Here is a 20,918-nt window from a genome sequence, read left to right on the forward strand (position 1 = left end):
AGATATTGGTGTGCAAATGTTTTGCAGAAAAGTAGTATATATTTTAAATGTTTTTCTCATTTCACAGTTGTTTAGAAGCACCATACATGATAGCCACAACATTAATTAAATGTTAAAACCTTTGCTTCCATTATATTTAAAAAAAGGCTTTTTGTCCATCGTTTGAGTAAATTAATTGTCACTCTGATATTGTGAACAAACAGTATTTTATATAAAATTCATGAAATCATTCTATGAGAAATGTACTAGAAAGCAAGTAGTCACAATCATATTAACATATATCATGATAGAAAACCACTGTCACCGATGTATGTTACTTTCTTAGTGGGAAAACATTTCTTTTGAAAAAGATCTTCATGAAGGCTCCCTTAACCTCCTGGTTTCTCAAGGTGTAGATCATTGGATTTAACATTGGAGATACAACAGCATACAGTGCAGACAACACCTTGTCATTGCTACCTACAAAGTTCAGAGCAGGAAGGACATAGGTGTAAATAATACTTCCAAAGAACAAAGTGACAACTACTAAGTGGGATGCACAGGTGGAAAAGGCTTTTCTCTTTTTCGCAGAAGAGCGAATCCTGATAATGGATGAAATAATGTAAGTGTAAGTTATAATTACAAAAAAGAAGCACATCATGCCAAGAAAGATGTCGGCCACCAGGGTCACAAGTTTGACAGTGTGGGAATCAGACAATGAAACCTTGGTAATTGCTGGTATTTCACAGAAAAAATGGTCCAGAAAAACTCTTTCAGGGAAGGACAGATGGCCACATATCTATCAAATGCCATCACTGTGAGAAGCAAGACTTCCGTGCCCAGTGCAGAGGAGAGAAGGAACATCTGTGTCATGCACTGATAGTATGAAATAGACTTTGTCTCCGAGAGTAAAATTGACAGTAGCTTGGGGGTGATACATGAGGTAAAACAGATGTCCAAGATGGAAAGGTTGACTAGAAAAAAGTACATGGGGGTGTGAAGATGAGCATCTGAAAATATTATGATGATGAAAAGAAGGTTTCCAAACATGGCAAACAAGTAACTCATCAAGAAAGCAGCAAAGAATGCATACTGTAAATGTACATAACTGGTGAAACCCATAAGGAAGAACTCTGTGGCTGAGGTTTGGTTTGTTTGTTCCATTTTTATTAGAATTGTCATCTACTGGAAGGAAAGAAATAATGTTTGATTAATTTACAGACTTTCTATTTAATCTGACAAGTGTTATTTCCATCTACTTTGTTATAGCACCAGTTCTTGTGAGTTTAATGAAAATCTCAGAGAGCCCATGGTCATTATCAATAGAATGTTTGGAAATATCATAATACTGACCACAGATAGGTTATGAGGTTAAATTATTAGCGTTTTAAACAACAAATTGACATTAAAACTAATATGTCATGTGTAAGGTTTGCTGTAGGAAATTGGGTTATTGGTTTAGAGGATTTGATGTCCTGCTCAAGCAACAAACATAATCTTTGTCAGGGTGAATAACAAAAAGTGACTATATTCCCCTTTGATAAGGCTTCTGGTAGAACAAAACCAGTCAGGATGAACTTAGAAGCCATGTGTAAAGTATTTATGCAGCACACGAACAGTAAGAAAGTGACAACACAACACAAGAAAATTCCCATACAAATTTAGAAATATAGAGCACACTTTAATAAATATAATTATAGTTTTAGATAATTATGGTCCCTAAAAGCACAAAACGTCACTCACGGTCATTTAGTCTTGCTAGACAGAGATAAAGTCACAAGTTCAGGCTGGACAGGGACTAACTTAGTACTCCTGTAAAAGCTACCTTCTCAAAACCAGGCCCAAAGAGTCCAGTTTGTGATGGAGAAAACTGTGAGTAGCAAGAACAGCATCGCAGGTGGTCCTCACAGTAGCTCGAAGAGCAGGCCTGGTTTCATGGACATTTGTCGCTGCAACACGAAGATCCAGTGGTGGTCACCGTCGGCCGTTGTTGCTGTAGCACGAATTGCAGATCTCGCATTGCCAGTCATCGCTGGCTTTCGCTGTAGTGCGTTGAGTTGACCAGAGCTTTGCATAGCCAGTCATGTGGGCAGGAGTGTTTCTGCATCAAAAGGCCCATTTGCGGTAGTGAAGATCCCAAATCTTCAGGATTTTACCTTTCTTGTCAGAGGAGTGCACTCTGATGATGGCCAAGGGTCAACGACCTGGGGAGGTACCTCTTGGGGATCTGGGACTCACTGTAGCAAAGGCCAGCAGGGCTCAGGCAGATCCAGTTGCAGGTCCAAGCAGGTCTAGTAGCAGCAGGTCAGCTGGGCAGTTAAAGGGAGGCCTCTGGTGTTTGTGGTGTCCTTGTAGCTCAGAACAAGAGGTGAGACAACTGATCTTTGGAGTCACTTGGATTAGCCATGGATGAAATCAGCAAGTCAATTCTCCCTTCTACAAGGGCAAGCTAGGCTTCAAGCTGCAGGACAGTCCTCTGGTAGTAGCAGAGCAGACCTCTGAGAAGCAAGGCACGCTTCAAGCAGCAGAGCAGTCGTTTGGGGAACAAGGCTGTCTTTCCTATGTAGTTGACCGGTTTAGAAGTGTACTGAAGAGTTGTTCTGAGGGTTCAATATGTATACCTGTTGCCATCCTTTGAAGTGAAAAAAACTTCTAGACTATCCCTCCATCCAGTTCCAGAAATCTCCTTTCTTTTCCTGCCCAGGGCCTGAGTGGTCTTGGGTCACGTCAAGTTCCTTTGTGAGTGTGTGAAGGAGATAGCGCTATGAAATATGAGTGTGGCATGGGAAAAACTCTGCCTAATCTTGGCCGCCAACACCTAGGCCTCCTTTGTCTCACCGTCTGGGAGGCATACACAAAGGCCAATTATTCACAGTCATGTCTCCCAGGACACAGGATGCAGGAACCAAATGGTTTGGGAAAAAATGCCAACTTTCTTAAAATGCATTTTCAGAATTGTGTCTTAGATGAGATGATATGAAATTATAAATCTTTTGGTACCAAACATGACATAATTACTAGTTCCTAACAAAACCTTAGCACATATTCAATGTAATAACGTAACCCAATGATACACTGTGGGAGAGTAGTCCTCATAATAGTAAAACATTTATTTAAGATATAGTGTAAACAAGACCCATCAGGGTATCAGTGCGCTGTACCTCAAAGCAGACAGGTTAAGCTGGTAAATGAGAAAATAATAGACAGATCAGTGGTTACACAGGATACACATTGCATCATAGTAGAAAGATAGGTCATTTCTGTAAACAAGCGATAAATGTTAGTTTGTATGGTTACAGGTCTTTTGTCGCAGGTAGCTATTCAAGAGCAATCCTTTGACTTCTTTTTCAAGTCCAGCGTTTATGGGATTTGTTCTGATTTTGGGAGGGAGTGCGTTCCATATTCTCCAAGCAAGATAGGAAAAGGCATGGTTGTAGGTTCTTTTCTTTTTGAACTTTTGTGTTTTCACCAGTAGAGTGTTTGAACTTTTTAGGGCATGGTGCACACCAGATGTTAGATCTGGGAGTCTCTAGTTGGCAGGGTAGGTACCACTGTCCAAGTAGGGACCCTTGCTTCTAGTCAGGGAAAGGGGGATACACTGTTAAGATAACCCCTGCTCACCCTCTAGGTAGCTTGGCCTGAGCAGTCTAGGCTATCAAAGGCAATGTGTAAAGTATTTGTACCAACACTCACAGTAACACAGTGAAAACACCACAGATTTACTCCACACCAGTTTTAGAAAAATAAGGTATCTTTACTAAAAACTTCACAAGACCAAATACTACAGAAAAACCAACATACAATTAAAAAAGGTTACTTAAAGATAGTTCAAGAGTTTGCAGAAAGTACTCCAGGATGTAAAAGTCAATGTCCTGCACAATGCGACTCTCAATGCACAAAATGCGACACCCTCGTGCCCAACAGTACCTGTAGTTGCGATAAGGTTCCCAAAAGCTATAACAAGGAAGATGGCAAAGGCGATGCGATACTCCTGAGATCTTGGGGAGGCTTTGCAGCAGCCCTGCTTCACGCAGCAGAGGTGGATGCGCCGGCTCCGATCTGTAGGGGGAGGATGCGATGACTTTGGCTTTCGTTGCGTAGGTTTCTTAGGGGGAAGCTTCACGGACAGGTACGATGCGACGATCTTCGGTGCGGCGCGATGCGCAGCACGGCGTTGACTTCTGGCGCCGCAACCCTCGATGCGTCGCGGTGCGCGGCGCAGCGTTGACTTCGGGCGCCGCAACCCTCGATGCGTCACGGGACGGGACTCTGCGTCGACACACGCAGCGACTGGATACTTTCACGCACTGGCAGTGGTGCAGCCCGCAAACTGGTTCTGCGACGACCCTCGCAGCATCAGGAATCTTCTCGCACCGGAACGATGCTCGACGCACTCGGCGATGCGGGGACTCCGGGTGCTGCGATGACGCCGCGATGAAATTCTCCTCGCACTCTCGTTCTTGCGACACGCAATCAGATGATGCGTTGGGTACCAGTTACTCTTTTTCACGCTTCTGCTTCCCAACTCCCAAACACAGCAAAACGACCTCCTGAGGCCCCAAGACTGGGCAAGCACTCCAAGGCAGGTCAGAACTCCTTCAGCAGAGTTCCAGGGGAGCTGGTGGTGAAGTCCTTTTGTTCCTGGGACTTCTTAAAAGGGAGCCAGCTCTTCTCAGGCCCTTGGAGATCAGAATCAAAAGAAGGGGACACAGCAAAGTCCTTCCCCTCTCCTTGGCAGCAAAGCAAAACAGCAAGCAGGCAGTCTTCTCCTCTTCAGTTCTTTTCAGCTTTCTCCTTGGCAGAGGTTTCTTCTTAGTTCCAAAGTGATCTAAAATTTAGGTGTCTGGGGTCCTCTTCTTATACCCCTCAAGTCTTTGTCTCTCTTTGTTTCAGTGGGGGGATTCCCCTGCTCAAACCAGTTCCTGGTTGTGCTCTGCTCTGGAGCACCTGGTTCCTTTCAGAGTGAGGGGCAGGGTCGTTAGACGCTCAGCAGGAGGTGGAGCCTTCTTTGTGCCAGCAGAGGCAGAGTCCTCAGCCTGGCCAGCAGAGGGTGGAGCCAACATTGTGCTGGCAGGGGCAGCCCTATTCAAACCCAGGGACTACTCCTACCATCCATCTAAAGTAGATCTCCCTATTCACCCTGCTGCTGCCTCATCCAGGCTCCTGGAGCCACCTAGCCCATCACATGACACCAGTCAGCCAACCAGCACACAGGCACACAGGAAGCTTAAACAGGAGAATAGCTACTTTCTAAAAAGTGCTATTCTCACACAGTGAATTTAAAAACCATCTTGCTAAAAAGATGAATAATTAAATTCTGAACACAAAGATACCAAACTTGGATTTTCTATCTTGCCCTTATGGGAAGATAGGCATGTAAACAGCCTCCCCCATTCTATCCTATGGGCAAGATAGTCTCTCAGCAGTGAAAAACGAAAATGGCTGTAATTCACTACCAGGGCATGTTACACACCTCAGTACATGCCCTACCTTTCAGATACACTGCACCCAGCCCAGGGGGGTACCTAGGGCCACCATAGGGATGCCTGACATGTACAGAAAGGAAAGGATAAGGCCTGGTCAGTGGGTGCACTGGCCAGGTCGACATGGCAGTCCTGGACTGCACATAGGCACTGCAAGCAGGCCTAAGACATCATTTTAGGGCTACTCCTGTGGCTGGCATTTGAATCACCAGCCCTGGCACGCTCAGTGCACTTTACTAGGGGCTAACAGGTGAAACAAATATACCAATCATGGATAACCAATCAATATAACAATTTATACAGAGAGCATATGCACTTTAGCACTGATCAGCAGTGGTAAAGTGCCCAGAGTCCTATTGCCAACAACCACGGGTCAGAAAAAATATGGGAGGAAGAAGCAAAAAGTTTGGGGATAACCCTGCAAAAAGGGCCGTTTCCAACACAACCCCCTTCCAGCCTAAAGCCAGGGTAGACCAAGCGATACCTCGATGGGATTCCCTGCTTAGGGCGATAGAACACGGAAACTGGCCCAAACAGCAGGGCACTATTCCTGTTCTACGCCTTCCTGAACCCAGTTGGATCTCTCCATCCATACTCTCAGGGTCCACCAAGCCAACCCATGTGGAACCCTTCTCTTCACCTGTGGACACCACCTGTGCAGCACCTAGCCTTAACTTGCTCACAGGTGTGTCCCAACAGACAGACAGCGAGCCGCAGTGACCACTGACAGTGGTCAGGGATGAGACCCAGGCCTTATTCCTCTCAGGGCCCTCAAACCCCTGTGGCGTCAGAAGGTGGGGGGCAGTAGCCCCAGGTGCTTGGCACCCTTTGTCCACTTCCTTTCTTGTCAGGTCGGGTCTGACAACCTGGCACTGACCTACCAGCCCCGGGCCTGTATCCGGTGGCTGGGCAGGAGGCTGGGGTAGGCTTTTCCATACCCGGTCCTCCTCTTCCTTGGGGCTCTGTACCCTGCCACCTGGAGTAGTACCCCCTTCTAGAATAGTCAGGGCACCTGTGGCAGGTGTCCTGCACCATTCGCCCACCAGTTCAGGGGTTCTATCCTGCAACTGGGATTCCAGGTCAGGGGGGACACCCCGGACCTGGCCCTCCAACCTAGGGTCTAAACCCTTCAGGTGAACCGGGGTCAGAGGCGAGGACTCCCTCCCTCTGCACCCCTTTCCAGAAATCTGCACCCTCCCACTCGGAGTGGTGCACCTCAAAGACAAACTGGTAGAGACACTGCTTACAGATGTCCCTCCCTCCAGGTCAGGCAACACCTGCACCTGGCTTCCCAACCCAGGGACCAAACCCTGCGGTTGCACACCTGCCTGGCATGCCAGGACTTCTGGGGACTCACACAGTATCTCCCCGAGGGTGACACATGACTCATGTGACTCGTGACAGTCTGCCTGGCGCAGATCTCCCGGCCCCTGTCCACCTGACAGTGCGCGAAGATCCCCCAGGACAGAAGTGGTGTTACCATGGTCCCTCCTAGGGGACTCAGCCCTTCTGGCTGGTCCCTGACCCACTGGTTCTCCCACTGGGGAACACATCCCCCTCTCACCCCTCAGTCTGGACTTCTGCACCCTCCCAACTGGAGCGATACCGCCAGATACCAGAACCACTGGAGCTCTGTTTACAGAGGCTCCAGGTTCTCCTGACACTAGGAGATCCTCCTCAAATGGCCTACTAGTACGGTCTAGGCCCCCAACCTGGTGTTCCCTTAAGGAACCCACCAGGCCCTGAGACTGGGTTTCGGGCACCTTGGGAACCACAGTCCCACACTCATCCCTCCCCCACTGAGACAGGACGTGAGCCCCTACACCCCTCCCACTACACTGGGACCTAACTGGGCTACACTGAACCTCTTCCACCTCACAGGTCTGGAAGATATCTGGGCCACTCCTTTTGGGATCACTCCCCAATGCCTCCCCAGACCTTCTGGCATCCAACCAAAGGTCTGCCTCCAACGCAAGCTCTCTGGAACCAGAGATCCTCACACTCCACCGGGTGTTGGCATAGCTCTGGAAAACAGGGACTTAAAATATACTCTCCAACAAATGAATCACACAGCCCCCCACAGTTGTTAACCAAGCTGCCGTTTGCCTCACCCTCCAGTGCCTCACTCAAGTACCCCACACCACTCTCCTGAGATTGGGAAGACAGTACCTGACTGTCTCTGTCACACAACTCACACTCTTCTGGGCGGTCTTCACACTCACACACCAAGGTTTCTACCATGGGGGAACCCCTCTCCCTGTACCTCTCATCTAGGGTCAGTAGAGTGTCCCTCCCACCACTAGGAATATGGTCCCCTGTGTCAGTTCCCCAATCCACTTCAGGGACACTGCACTCCACTGGAACTACATCATAAACCTGAACCCCCTGGTGTATGTCAACCCCCTCCTTCAAGTCAGGTGCCACATCTCTGGGTGTTTGTACCTTTCTCTCAGCACTAGAACTTACAATCTTGCTGCCACCATCTGAGCTGGACTCCACCTCCAACTCAGCAAAGCTCACTTCTTGAGCTACCCATTTTTCTTCTTCAGCTGAGACACTCATGGCCTCAAGCCTCTCGAGCTCCAAATCAAGCTCCCTCATCCTCAACTCATGAGCCAGAAGCAATTTCTTCTCTTCCAAGGCACGGGCATTCTTGCTCTCCTCCGCCGCCTTTTCTACTTCCAATTGCTTCATTTTCATTTTCATTATTTCCAATTCATGGTTTCTCACCCTTTGATTCTCCTCCAACTCCTCTGGAGTGAGCCCTCTACTGGAATGGGAGCTGCCAGCCCTTGAGACTGGTCTGCCCACGGGAAGATCTTGGGGAACCAAACCATTCTCTTCATTTGCATCATCTTCCTCTTGGGCCTCCCAACAGGCCTTCAAGACTCTTTGTAGCACATCCTTTCTAGATCCGCTTTTCACCGGGCAACCAAGGTCTTTGCAGAATTGCCTGAGCTCCTCAACCCTGTACGAATACAGATCCTCAATGGAAAACTCCAATTCTGCCCTCTCACTTGTTGCCACCTGAGACATGATGCTCTTGAAGAGTTACTCAAAAATAGAATCAAAAATACAGTATGTGGTTGCGTATTGGTCTGCACTTAAACTAGTGATGTACACCAATTACTGTGGGTCAAGTACAAATACAAGTTCAATCCTCACCGCTGACCACCAATGTTAGATCTGGGAGTCTCTAGTTGGCAGGGTAGGTACCACTGTCCAAGTAGGGACCCTTGCTTCTAGTCAGGGACAGGGGGATACACTGTTAAGATAACCCCTGCTCACCCTCTAGGTAGCTTGGCCTGAGCAGTCTAGGCTATCAAAGGCAATGTGTAAAGTATTTGTACCAACACTCACAGTAACACAGTGAAAACACCACAGATTTACTCCACACCAGTTTTAGAAAAATAAGGTATCTTTACTAAAAACTTCACAAGACCAAATACTACAGAAAAACCAACATACAATTAAAAAAGGTTACTTAAAGATAGTTCAAGAGTTTGCAGAAAGTACTCCAGGATGTAAAAGTCAATGTCCTGCACAATGCGACTCTCAATGCACAAAATGCGACACCCTCGTGCCCAACAGTACCTGTAGTTGCGATAAGGTTCCCAAAAGCTATAACAAGGAAGATGGCAAAGGCGATGCGATACTCCTGAGATCTTGGGGAGGCTTTGCAGCAGCCCTGCTTCACGCAGCAGAGGTGGATGCGCCGGCTCCGATCTGTAGGGGGAGGATGCGATGACTTTGGCTTTCGTTGCGTAGGTTTCTTAGGGGGAAGCTTCACGGACAGGTACGATGCGACGATCTTCGGTGCGGCGTGATGCGCAGCACGGCGTTGACTTCTGGCGCCGCAACCCTCGATGCGTCGCGGTGCGCGGCGCAGCGTTGACTTCGGGCGCCGCAACCCTCGATGCGTCATGGGACGGGACTCTGCGTCGACACACGCAGCGACTGGATACGTTCACGCACTGGCAGTGGTGCAGCCCGCAAACTGGTTCTGCGACGACCCTCGCAGCGTCAGGAATCTTCTCACACCGGAACGATGCTCGACGCACTCGGCGATGCGGGGACTCCGGGTGCTGCGATGACGCCGCGATGAAATTCTCCTCGCACTCTCGTTCTTGCGACACGCAATCAGATGATGCGTTGGGTACCAGTTACTCTTTTTCACGCTTCTGCTTCCCAACTCCCAAACACAGCAAAATGACCTCCTGAGGCCCCAAGACTGGGCAAGCACTCCAAGGCAGGTCAGAACTCCTTCAGCAGAGTTCCAGGGGAGCTGGTGGTGAAGTCCTTTTGTTCCTGGGACTTCTTAAAAGGGAGCCAGCTCTTCTCAGGCCCTTGGAGATCAGAATCAAAAGAAGGGGACACAGCAAAGTCCTTCCCCTCTCCTTGGAAGCAAAGCAAAACAGCAAGCAGGCAGTCTTCTCCTCTTCAGTTCTTTTCAGCTTTCTCCTTGGCAGAGGTTTCTTCTTAGTTCCAAAGTGATCTAAAATTTAGGTGTCTGGGGTCCTCTTCTTATACCCCTCCAAGTCTTTGTCTCTCTTTGTTTCAGTGGGGGAATTCCCCTGCTCAAACCAGTTCCTGGGTGTGCTCTGCTCTGGAGCAACTGGTTCCTATCAGAGTGAGGGGCAGGGTCGTTAGACGCTCAGCAGGAGGTGGAGCCTTCTTTGTGCCAGCAGAGGCAGAGTCCTCAGCCTGGCCAGCAGGGGGTGGAGCCAGCATTGTGCTGGCAGGGGCAGCCCTATTCAAACCCAGGGACTACTCCTCCCACCCATCTAAAGTAGATCTCCCTATTCACCCTGCTGCTGCCTCATCCAGGCTCCTGGAGCCACCTAGCCCATCACATGACACCAGTCAGCCAACCAGCACACAGGCACACAGGAAGCTTAAACAGGAGAATAGCTACTTTCTAAAAAGTGCTATTCTCACACAGTGAATTTAAAAACCATCTTTCTAAAAAGATGTATAATTAAATTCTGAACACAAAGATACCAAACTTGGATTTTCTATCTTGCCCTTATGGGAAGATAGGCATGTAAACAGCCTCCCCCATTCTATCCTATGGGCAAGATAGTCTCTCAGCAGTGAAAAACGAAAATGGCTGTAATTCACTACCAGGGCATGTTACACACCTCAGTACATGCCCTACCTTTCAGATACACTGCACCCAGCCCAGGGGGGTACCTAGGGCCACCATAGGGATGCCTGACATGTACAGAAAGGGAAGGATAAGGCCTGGTCAGTGGGTGCACTGGCCAGGTCGACATGGCAGTCCTGGACTGCACATAGGCACTGCAAGCAGGCCTAAGACATCATTTTAGGGCTACTCCTGTGGCTGGCATTTGAATCACCAGCCCTGGCACGCTCAGTGCACTTTACTAGGGGCTAACAGGTGAAACAAATATACCAATCATGGATAACCAATCAATATAACAATTTATACAGAGAGCATATGCACTTTAGCACTGATCAGCAGTGGTAAAGTGCCCAGAGTCCTATTGCCAACAACCACGGGTCTGAAAAAATATGGGAGGAAGAAGCAACAAGTTTGGGGATAACCCTGCAAAAAGGGCAGTTTCCAACACAACCCCCTTCCAGCCTAAAGCCAGGGTAGACCAAGCGATACCTCGATGGGATTCCCTGCTTAGGGCGATAGAACACGGAAACTGGCCCAAACAGCAGGGCACTATTCCTGTTCTACGCCTTCATGAACCCAGTTGGATCTCTCCATCCATACTCTCAGGGTCCACCAAGCCAACCCATGTGGAACCCTTCACTTCACCTGTGGACACCACCTGTGCAGCACCTAGCCTTAACTTGCTCACAGGTGTGTCCCAACAGACAGACAGCGAGCCGCAGTGACCACTGACAGTGGTCAGGGATGAGACCCAGGCCTTATTCCTCTCAGGGCCCTCAAACCCCTGTGGCGTCAGAAGGTGGGGGGCAGTAGCCCCAGGTGCTTGGCACCCTTTGTCCACTTCCTTTCTTGTCAGGTCGGGTCTGACAACCTGGCACTGACCTACCAGCCCCGGGCCTGTATCCGGTGGCTGGGCAGGAGGCTGGGGTAGGCTTTTCCATACCCGGTCCTCCTCTTCCTTGGGGCTCTGTACCCTCCCACCTGGAGTGGTACCCCCTTCTAGAATAGTCAGGGCACCTGTGGCAGGTGTCCTGCACCATTCGCCCACCAGTTCAGGGGTTCTATCCTGCAACTGGGATTCCAGGTCAGGGGGGACACCCCGGACCTGGCCCTCCAACCTAGGGTCTAAACCCTCCAGGTGAACCGGGGTCAGAGGCGAGGACTCCCTCCCTCTGCACCCCTTTCCAGAAATCTGCACCCTCCCACTCGGAATGGTGCACCTCAAAGACAAACTGGTAGAGACACTGCTTACAGATGTCCCTCCCTCCAGGTCAGGCAACACCTGCACCTGGCTTCCCAACCCAGGGACCAAACCCTGCGGTTGCACACCTGCCTGGCATGCCAGGACTTCTGGGGACTCACACAGTATCTCCCCGAGGGTGACACATGACTCATGTGACTCGTGACAGTCTGCCTGGCGCAGATCTCCCGGCCCCTGTCCACCTGATAGTGCGCGAAGATCCCCCAGGACAGAAGTGGTGTTACCATGGTCCCTCCTAGGGGACTCAGCCCTTCTGGCTGGTCCCTGACCCACTGGTTCTCCCACTGGGGAACACATCCCCCTCTCACCCCTCAGTCTGGACTTCTGCACCCTCCCAACTGGAGCGATACCGCCAGATACCAGAACCACTGGAGCTCTGTTTACAGAGGCTCCAGGTTCTCCTGACACTAGGAGATCCTCCTCAAATGGCCTACTAGTACGGTCTAGGCCCCCAACCTGGTGTTCCCTTAAGGAACCCACCAGGCCCTGAGACTGGGTTTCGGGCACCTTGGGAACCACAGTCCCACACTCACCCCTTCCCCACTGAGACAGGACGTGAGCCCCTACACCCCTCCCACTACACTGGGACCTAACTGGGCTACACTGAACCTCTTCCACCTCACAGGTCTGGAAGATATCTGGGCCACTCCTTTTGGGATCACTCCCCAATGCCTCCCCAGACCTTCTGGCATCCAACCAAAGGTCTGCCTCCAACGCAAGCTCTCTGGAACCAGAGATCCTCACACTCCACCGGGTGTTGGCATAGCTCTGGAAAACAGGGACTTAAAATATGCTCTCCAACAAATGAATCACACAGCCCCCCACAGTTGTTAACCAAGCTGCCGTTTGCCTCACCCTCCAGTGCCTCACTCAAGTACCCCACACCACTCTCCTGAGATTGGCAAGACAGTACCTGACTGTCTCTGTCACACAACTCACACTCTTCTGGGTGGTCTTCACACTCACACACCAAGGTTTCTACCATGGGGGAACCCCTCTCCCTGTACCTCTCATCTAGGGTCAGTAGAGTGTCCCTCCCACCACTAGGAATATGGTCCCCTGTGTCAGTTCCCCAATCCACTTCAGGGACACTGCACTCCACTGGAACTACATCATAAACCTGAACCCCCTGGTGTATGTCAACCCCCTCCTTCAAGTCAGGTGCCACATCTCTGGGTGTTTGTACCTTTCTCTCAGCACTAGAACTTACAATCTTGCTGCCACCATCTGAGCTGGACTCCACCTCCAACTCAGCAAAGCTCACTTCTTGAGCTACCCATTTTTCTTCTTCAGCTGAGACACTCATGGCCTCAAGCCTCTCGAGCTCCAAATCAAGCTCCCTCATCCTCAACTCATGAGCCAGAAGCAATTTCTTCTCTTCCAAGGCACGGGCATTCTTGCTCTCCTCCGCCGCCTTTTCTACTTCCAATTGCTTCATTTTCATTTTCATTATTTCCAATTCATGGTTTCTCACCCTTTGATTCTCCTCCAACTCCTCTGGAGTGAGCCCCCTACTGGAATGGGAGCTGCCAGCCCTTGAGACTGGTCTGCCCACGGGCAGATCTTGGGGAGCCAAACCATTCTCTTCATTTGCATCATCTTCCTCTTGGGCCTCCCAACAGGCCTTCAAGACTCTTTGTAGCACATCCTTTCTAGATCCGCTTTACACCGGGCAACCAAGGTCTTTGCAGAATTGCCTGAGCTCCTCAACCCTGTACGAATACAGATCCTCAATGGAAAACTCCAATTCTGCCCTCTCACTTGTTGCCACCTGAGACATGATGCTCTTGAAGAGTTAATCAAAAATAGAATCAAAAATACAGTATGTGGTTGCGTATTGGTCTGCACTTAAACTAGTGATGTACACCAATTACTGTGGGTCAAGTACAAATACAAGTTCAATCCTCACCGCTGACCACCAATGTTAGATCTGGGAGTCTCTAGTTGGCAGGGTAGGTACCACTGTCCAAGTAGGGACCCTTGCTTCTAGTCAGGGAAAGGGGGATACACTGTTAAGATAACCCCTGCTCACCCTCTAGGTAGCTTGGCCTGAGCAGTCTAGGCTATCAAAGGCAATGTGTAAAGTATTTGTACCAACACTCACAGTAACACAGTGAAAACACCACAGATTTACTCCACACCAGTTTTAGAAAAATAAGGTATCTTTACTAAAAACTTCACAAGACCAAATACTGCAGAAAAACCAACATACAATTAAAAAAGGTTACTTAAAGATAGTTCAAGAGTTTGCAGAAAGTACTCCAGGAAGTAAAAGTCAATGTCCTGCACAATGCGACTCTCAATGCACAAAATGCGACACTCTCGTGCCCAACAGGGTAAACACCCAAAATATCGATTCCAAAATATCGACTGCCCAGAATATCGAAGTTAAAATATAGAGTGGACAGAATATCGACTCTACAAAATATAGATAGGTCAGAATATCGAAATTGGGGTACAAAATATCGATTACCAAAATATAGACCTTAAAAATATAGATTACCAAAATATAGACCTTAAAAATATCGAATACCAGTATATCGAATTTTAAAATATAGATTACCATAATATCGAATTTGTTTTTGTGTTATGTATGGTAGTATATGTGTTAAAATGATGTGTTAATGTTGTAATGTATGTTTAATTTAAACAAAAGAATGTTATGTAATTTAATTATTGCGTAATTTAAATCCGTAGCGGGTTGTGGGTTTATAGGGGAATAGGGTGGGAAGTAATTTAATTATGGTTAATTAAATGTTAATTATATTTATATGTTTTGATAATTAATTAATTCATAATTAATTATTAATTGGTAATTTATTTTTATTAATTGGTAATTAATTTATAGTAATTGATTAATTGATAATTATGTTAATTGTATTTGTTATTAATAGGAGCGGGCTGTGGGTTTGTAGGGGAATTGGGTGGGAAGTAAATTAATTGTAATAAAGTAAATAATTAATTTTTTATTTATGTGTATTGATAATTAATTAATAATTGGTAATACATTTGTATTAATGGGTAAATAATTTGTATGAATTGCTAAATAATTTTTATTATTTGCAAAAATGTTTTTATTAATTGATTAATTGATAATAATGTGATTGTATTTTTTATTATTGGGAGTGGGTTGTGGGTTTGTAGGGAAATTGGGTGGGAGTAAATTAATTGTAATAAAGTAAATATTAATTTTTTTATTTATGTGTATTGATAATTGATAATTAATTTGTAATTGGTAATTAATTATTATTAATTGGTATTAAATTGTTATCAATTAATAATTAATATTTTTAAATGGTAATTAATTGTTATTAATTGGTAATTATTTTTAATTAACTTTTTATCAGTATTGATAATTAATGTCATCTTATATTTAATTTAAATCATTACTTTCCCTACTTTTGCACTCTCTGGAGTGGGAATAGTAATTTTTACCTCTACGCTATCCAACGTTTTCCCTACTGTTGCACTCACTGGAGTGGGAATAGTAATTTTTACCCCTACGCTATCCAACGCTTTCCCTACTGTTGCACTCTCTGGAGTGGGAATAGTAATTTTTACCCCTACGCTATCCAACGTTTTCCCTACTGTTGCACTCACTGGAGTGGGAATAGTGTTTTTTACCCCTACGCTATCCAACGCTTTCCCTACTGTTGCACTCTCTGGAGTGGGAATAGTAATTTTTACCCCTACGCTATCCAACGTTTTCCCTACTGTTGCACTCACTGGAGTGGGAATAGTAATTTTTACCTCTACGCTATCCAACACTTTCCCTACTGTTGCACTCTCTGGAGTGGGAATAGTAATTTTTACCCCTACGCTATCCAACGCTTTCCCTACTGTTGCACTCACTGGAGTGGGAATAGTAATTTTTACGGTCTCAGTATCCAACAAAATCTCGACTTTTTTAAATTACTTATATTATGTTTACATTTTAAGCTATTTTATATTATATTATGTATGTTTTATTTAATTGTTTTTAATATTGAATTAATTTTATATTATTTTTAATACATTTAAAAAATTCGATATTTTGGCTAACTATATTTTGACAGTCTATATTTTGGAATCGATAGTTTAGTATTTACCTGTTTGTAGATAGGGAGTCGATATTCTGTCCCTTGATATTTTAGTGTCGATTTTTTGTATAGTCGATATTTTGTCCCTCGATATTTAGTCACTGAACCGCCCAACAGTACCTGTAGTTGCGATAAGGTTTCCAAAAGCTATAACAAGGAAGATGGCAAAGGCGATGCGATACTCCTGAGATCTTGGGGAGGCTTTGCAGCAGCCCTGCTTCACGCAGCAGAGGTGGATGCGCCGGCTCCGATCTGTAGGGGGAGGATGCGATGACTTTGGCTTTCGTTGCGTATGTTTCTTAGGGGGAAGCTTCACGGACAGGTATGATGTGACGATCTTCAGTGCGGCGCGATGCGCGGCGTTGACTTCTGGCGCCGCAACCCTTGATGCGTCGCGGTGCGCGGCGCAGCGTTGACTTCGGGCGCCGCAACCCTCGATGCGTCACGGGACGGGACTCTGCGTCAACACACGCAGCGACTGGATACTTTCACGCACTGGCAGTGGTGCGGCCCGCAAACTGGTTCTGCGACGACCCTTGCAGCGTCAGGAATCTTCTCGCAACAGAACGATGCTTGACACACTCGGCGATGCGGGGACTCCGGGTGCTGCGATGACGCCGCGATGAAATTCTCCTCGCACTCTCGTTCTTGCGACACGCAATTGGATGATGCAAAACGACCTTCTGAGGCCCCAAGACTGGGCAAGCACTCCAAGGCAGGTCAGAACTCCTTCAGCAGAGTTCCAGGGGAGCTGGTGGTGAAGTCCTTTTGTTCCTGGGACTTCTTAACAGGGAGCCAGCTCTTCTCAGGCCCTTGGAGATCAGAATCAAAAGCAGGGGACACTGCAAAGTAATTCCCCTCTCCTTGGCAGCAAAGCAAAACAGCAAGCAGGCAGTCTTCTCCTCTTCAGTTCTTTTCAGCTTTCTCCTTGGCAGAGGTTTCTTCTTAGTTCCAAAGTGATCTAAAATTTAGGTGTCTGGGGTCCTCTTCTTATACCCCTCCAAGTCTTTGTCTCTCTTTGTTTCAGTGGGGGGATTCCCCTGCTCAAACCGGTTCCTGGGTGTGCTCTGCTCTGGAGCACCTGGTTCCTTTCAGAGTGAGGGGCAGGGTCGTTAGACGCTCAGCAGGAGGTGGAGCCTTCTTTGTGCCAGCAGAGGCAGAGTCCTCAGCCTGGCCAGCAGGGGGTGGAGCCAGCATTGTGCTGGCAGGGGCAGCCCTATTCAAACCCAGGGACTACTCCTCCCACCTATCTAAAGTAGATCTCCCTATTCACCCTGCTGCTGACTCATCCAGGTTCCTGGAGCCACCTAGCCCATCACATGACACCAGTCAGCCAACCAGCACACAGGCACACAGGAAGGTTAAACAGGAGAATAGCTACTTTCTAAAAAGTGCTATTCTCACACAGTGAATTTAAAAACCATCTTGCTAAAAAGATGTATAATTAAATTCTGAACACAAAGATACCAAACTTGGATTTTCTATCTTGCCCTTATGGGAAGATAGGCATGTAAACAGCCTCCCCCATTCTATCCTATGGGCAAGATAGTCTCTCAGCAGTGAAAAACGAAAATGGCTGTAATTCACTACCAGGGCATGTTACACACCTCAGTACATGCCCTACCTTTCAGATACACTGCACCCAGCCCAGGGGGGTACCTAGGGCCACCATAGGGATGCCTGACATGTACAGAAAGGGAAGGATAAGGCCTGGTCAGTGGGTGCACTGGCCAGGTCGACATGGCAGTCCTGGACTGCACATAGGCACTGCAAGCAGGCCTAAGACATCATTTTAGGGCTACTCCTGTGGGTGGCACAATCAGTGCTGCAGCCCACTAGTAGCATTTGAATCACCAGCCCTGGCACGCTCAGTGCACTTTACTAGGGCTAACAGGTGAAACAAATATACCAATCATGGATAACCAATCAATATAACAATTTATACAGAGAGCATATGCACTTTAGCACTGATCAGCAGTGGTAAAGTGCCCAGAGTCCTATTGCCAACAACCACGGGTCAGAAAAAATAAAGGAGGAAGAAGCAAAAAGTTTGGGGATAACCCTGCAAAAAGGGCCGTTTCCAACACCAGATAGTTCAAGTTTATTTGCCAAGTAAGTGTTCTGATGCAACGCTTTGTGCATCAAGCAAGCTATCTTGTACCTGACCCTTGCATTGAGAGAAAGCCAGGTGAGTTGATTAGATCTGGTGTAATGTGATCAAATTTTCTTGATCCATGATGAGTTTGGCAGCATAGTTGAAAGTGGTCCTTCAAGGGGCTCCTCTTGTTGTTGCACTGAGGTGGTTTTGCATATTCAGGAATTTGTCCAAAGTTATGCATAATGATCTAGTTGAATTAAGAACATGTGGGATGCAATTGAGGGTCCTTAATTGTTTGAGCAAATCCTGAATGGGTCAGGATCATTGTGAGGGCAATCAGGAGAGTTTTTGCATGAGGTGGTTGTGAGATAACCACTGTTAAGTTTTCAGAAGTGTACAGTTAAGAGTATTGATGTCGTCCAATGAAGAGATTTTCATGTACAATTGAGTATCATCGGCGTACATGTGATAGTGTATGTTTGTGCAGTTTAGAATTTCAGTGAGAGGTTTCATGTACAAAGTGTGTGGGTGAAAGTGCGGATCTTTGCAGCACTCCAATTGAGACTGGCTTACTGTTGGAAAGGTTGTGGTTGAATTTGATTCTTTGCATTCTATTTCGAAGGAACAAAGCAACCCAATTTAAAATGGAACCCAATAACCTCATCTTTCTTTCCAGAAGATCAATCAAGTTGTCATGTTTAAAAGATTGAGTAGTATCAGTATGCAAGCTTCATTCTGGTCAAGCAGTCTTAGGGCATTGTCAACAATGTGTGGTAGAGCAGTTTCAGTATTGTGTCCAGCTCTGAATCCCGATTGGTATTGGTAAAGGAGCTGACACTGTTAGATGTGATTATTCATTTTGTGTGTGAACGCATTTCTCAAGTAGTTTGGCTAAAAGTCAGAAAATTAGAAATTGGTTGTAAAGTTGTTAGGAACAGATGAGTCTACATTTTGCTTATTTTGTATGAGGTGACTTGTCCCATCTTGATGCAATCTGAAATCAAGCCCTGCGTGAGAGATTCATGTACAATCTTAGACCACAGAGGGAAAATGGAGAATGTAATCTCTATAAAGAACTTGGTGGGCATGGGGTCATTGAAATGATTTGAAGGTTTTAATTAAGTTATAATGCTGTGTAGCTCAGCATCATCTGATAGTGTGAAGGTCTTCCATGCCGCATCATTTTTTTTAATATGATCCACCGAGCCACGAACTGGAGAATTCACTCAAGGTAGCCATGAGGAGGGAGTGGACTTAAACTGATACAGCATGTCTGGAAAGCAGAGTTGCATTTCGAGTTCAATTGTTCTTGTTTTTCAATGAAGTTGGCCAAGAACTCCTCACGGCTAGGGTGTGAGTCTTTGAGTGCAGAGAGATGATTAGTTGAGTGGTTCGCTTGTTGTTTGATGATTTGTAATAGTTTTTTGAGTCTGTTTTAGTATGCCCAGACGTGGGTCCCTTGCTCACTTTTCCACTGGATTCAAGCTAGTCTGGCATATAAGGTGTGTAATGCAGCAGAAATCACATTTTATTTGTAGGGGTGCTTCATAATCACATGTTTAGATCGCACCCGCATATCCTCTTTTGTTGTATTAACATAGAGGTGCCGATTCTGATCCGGGTCGGAAAGCACACCGACCGAGTCGGATCCGGAGTGTTTTCTGACCGAGCCGGACCCCTTCAGTCCGACCGAGCGAGTACGATGCGCTCGTATGCTGTCGGACTCGGTTCGGTCGGACTCCCATAGAAGTCAATGGGAGCCAGTTGTACGACACGTACATGCGCTCCCATTGACTGCATGGGTATGTCTCGAACAGGTGTGCCCCCTACAGTGGTTATGCGCTGGTACCATCTGCACCATACATGCCTGTGTGGGGTAGACCCATGTGTCTCCCCCTGTGTGCGAGTCATACAGCTGCGGGTGTCGGGAGGTCCGATGCGGACCCCCGAAGTCTGACTCTGGGAGCTTTTGCAAGCCGGACACTCCGGCTCACACAGGCTGTCCCACGCGTGCATCGTACTGGCTCAGTCGTGAATCGCATCTATTGCACGCCACGGTTATCTTACGACCGAGACGTACGGAGCGGCTCGGACCCGGAAACGACTCAGTCGGTGAATTTCATGTAGCTCGCATCGTACTGGCTCACTCGTACAGCTGTACGAGTCGGCCAAAAACACGCGTACGGCTCATAGATTTTCCGGCCGGATCGCGTCCGGTGCCCTTCCGACCTGGATCGGAATCGGCCCCAGAGTGTAGAATTGTGAAATGTGTTGAAATGAAACAGGATGTATTTTAGGCAATTAAAAAGTAACTGGAGATTCAATGTAGAAAGTGAATGTAACTAGCTGAAGACATTAATGTGAAGAACTCGTGTTGTGCAACTGACGATTATTCATGTATTAAATGTGGTTAATAATTGTGTCATTTCACATGTAGATAAATACATTAATTGGTAGAGTCTTATTTTCCATGCACATTCGTAAAGCACACACAATGCTTTCTTATGTTAGCTGAATTTTGTAGGCCTGAAATACAGTTTCCTGGAAACTCTGGCTTTAGAATTAACCGTTTGAATTCCATGTATGGTGTGGAGATTTTTCTTTCTCAGGTTTTGTTTTGCAGATGAAAGAAGCAATCTTGATGGCTAGAATAATGTCTTACTAGCTAGGCAAGAAGAGAAGAAGTTACAATCAGGTGAGTTGAGTCGATAAAAGAAGGTTGTTGTGCTTCACACAGGAGAAGGCCTGGGAAAAAAGGATAAATGTTTAAATTAAAGAATACTGTTGTCACGTGGAAAAACACCTTCAGGATCATACCCAGAGCAGTTGGTGTGATTCGCAACGGATTCTGTGAATGTTACCTACGAATAAT

General features: G+C 46.9%; 1 pseudogene; it reads right to left on the bottom strand.

Moving 5' to 3' along the window:
• Nucleotides 1-313: 313 nt before the first annotated feature.
• Nucleotides 314-1,161, bottom strand: LOC146854074 (olfactory receptor 5V1-like; annotated as a pseudogene).
• Nucleotides 1,162-20,918: the final 19,757 nt, after the last annotated feature.

Source organism: Triturus cristatus, chromosome 4_1, assembly GCF_964204655.1.
Source record: "Triturus cristatus chromosome 4_1, aTriCri1.1, whole genome shotgun sequence".
NCBI classification, from domain to species: Eukaryota; Metazoa; Chordata; class Amphibia; order Caudata; family Salamandridae; genus Triturus; species Triturus cristatus.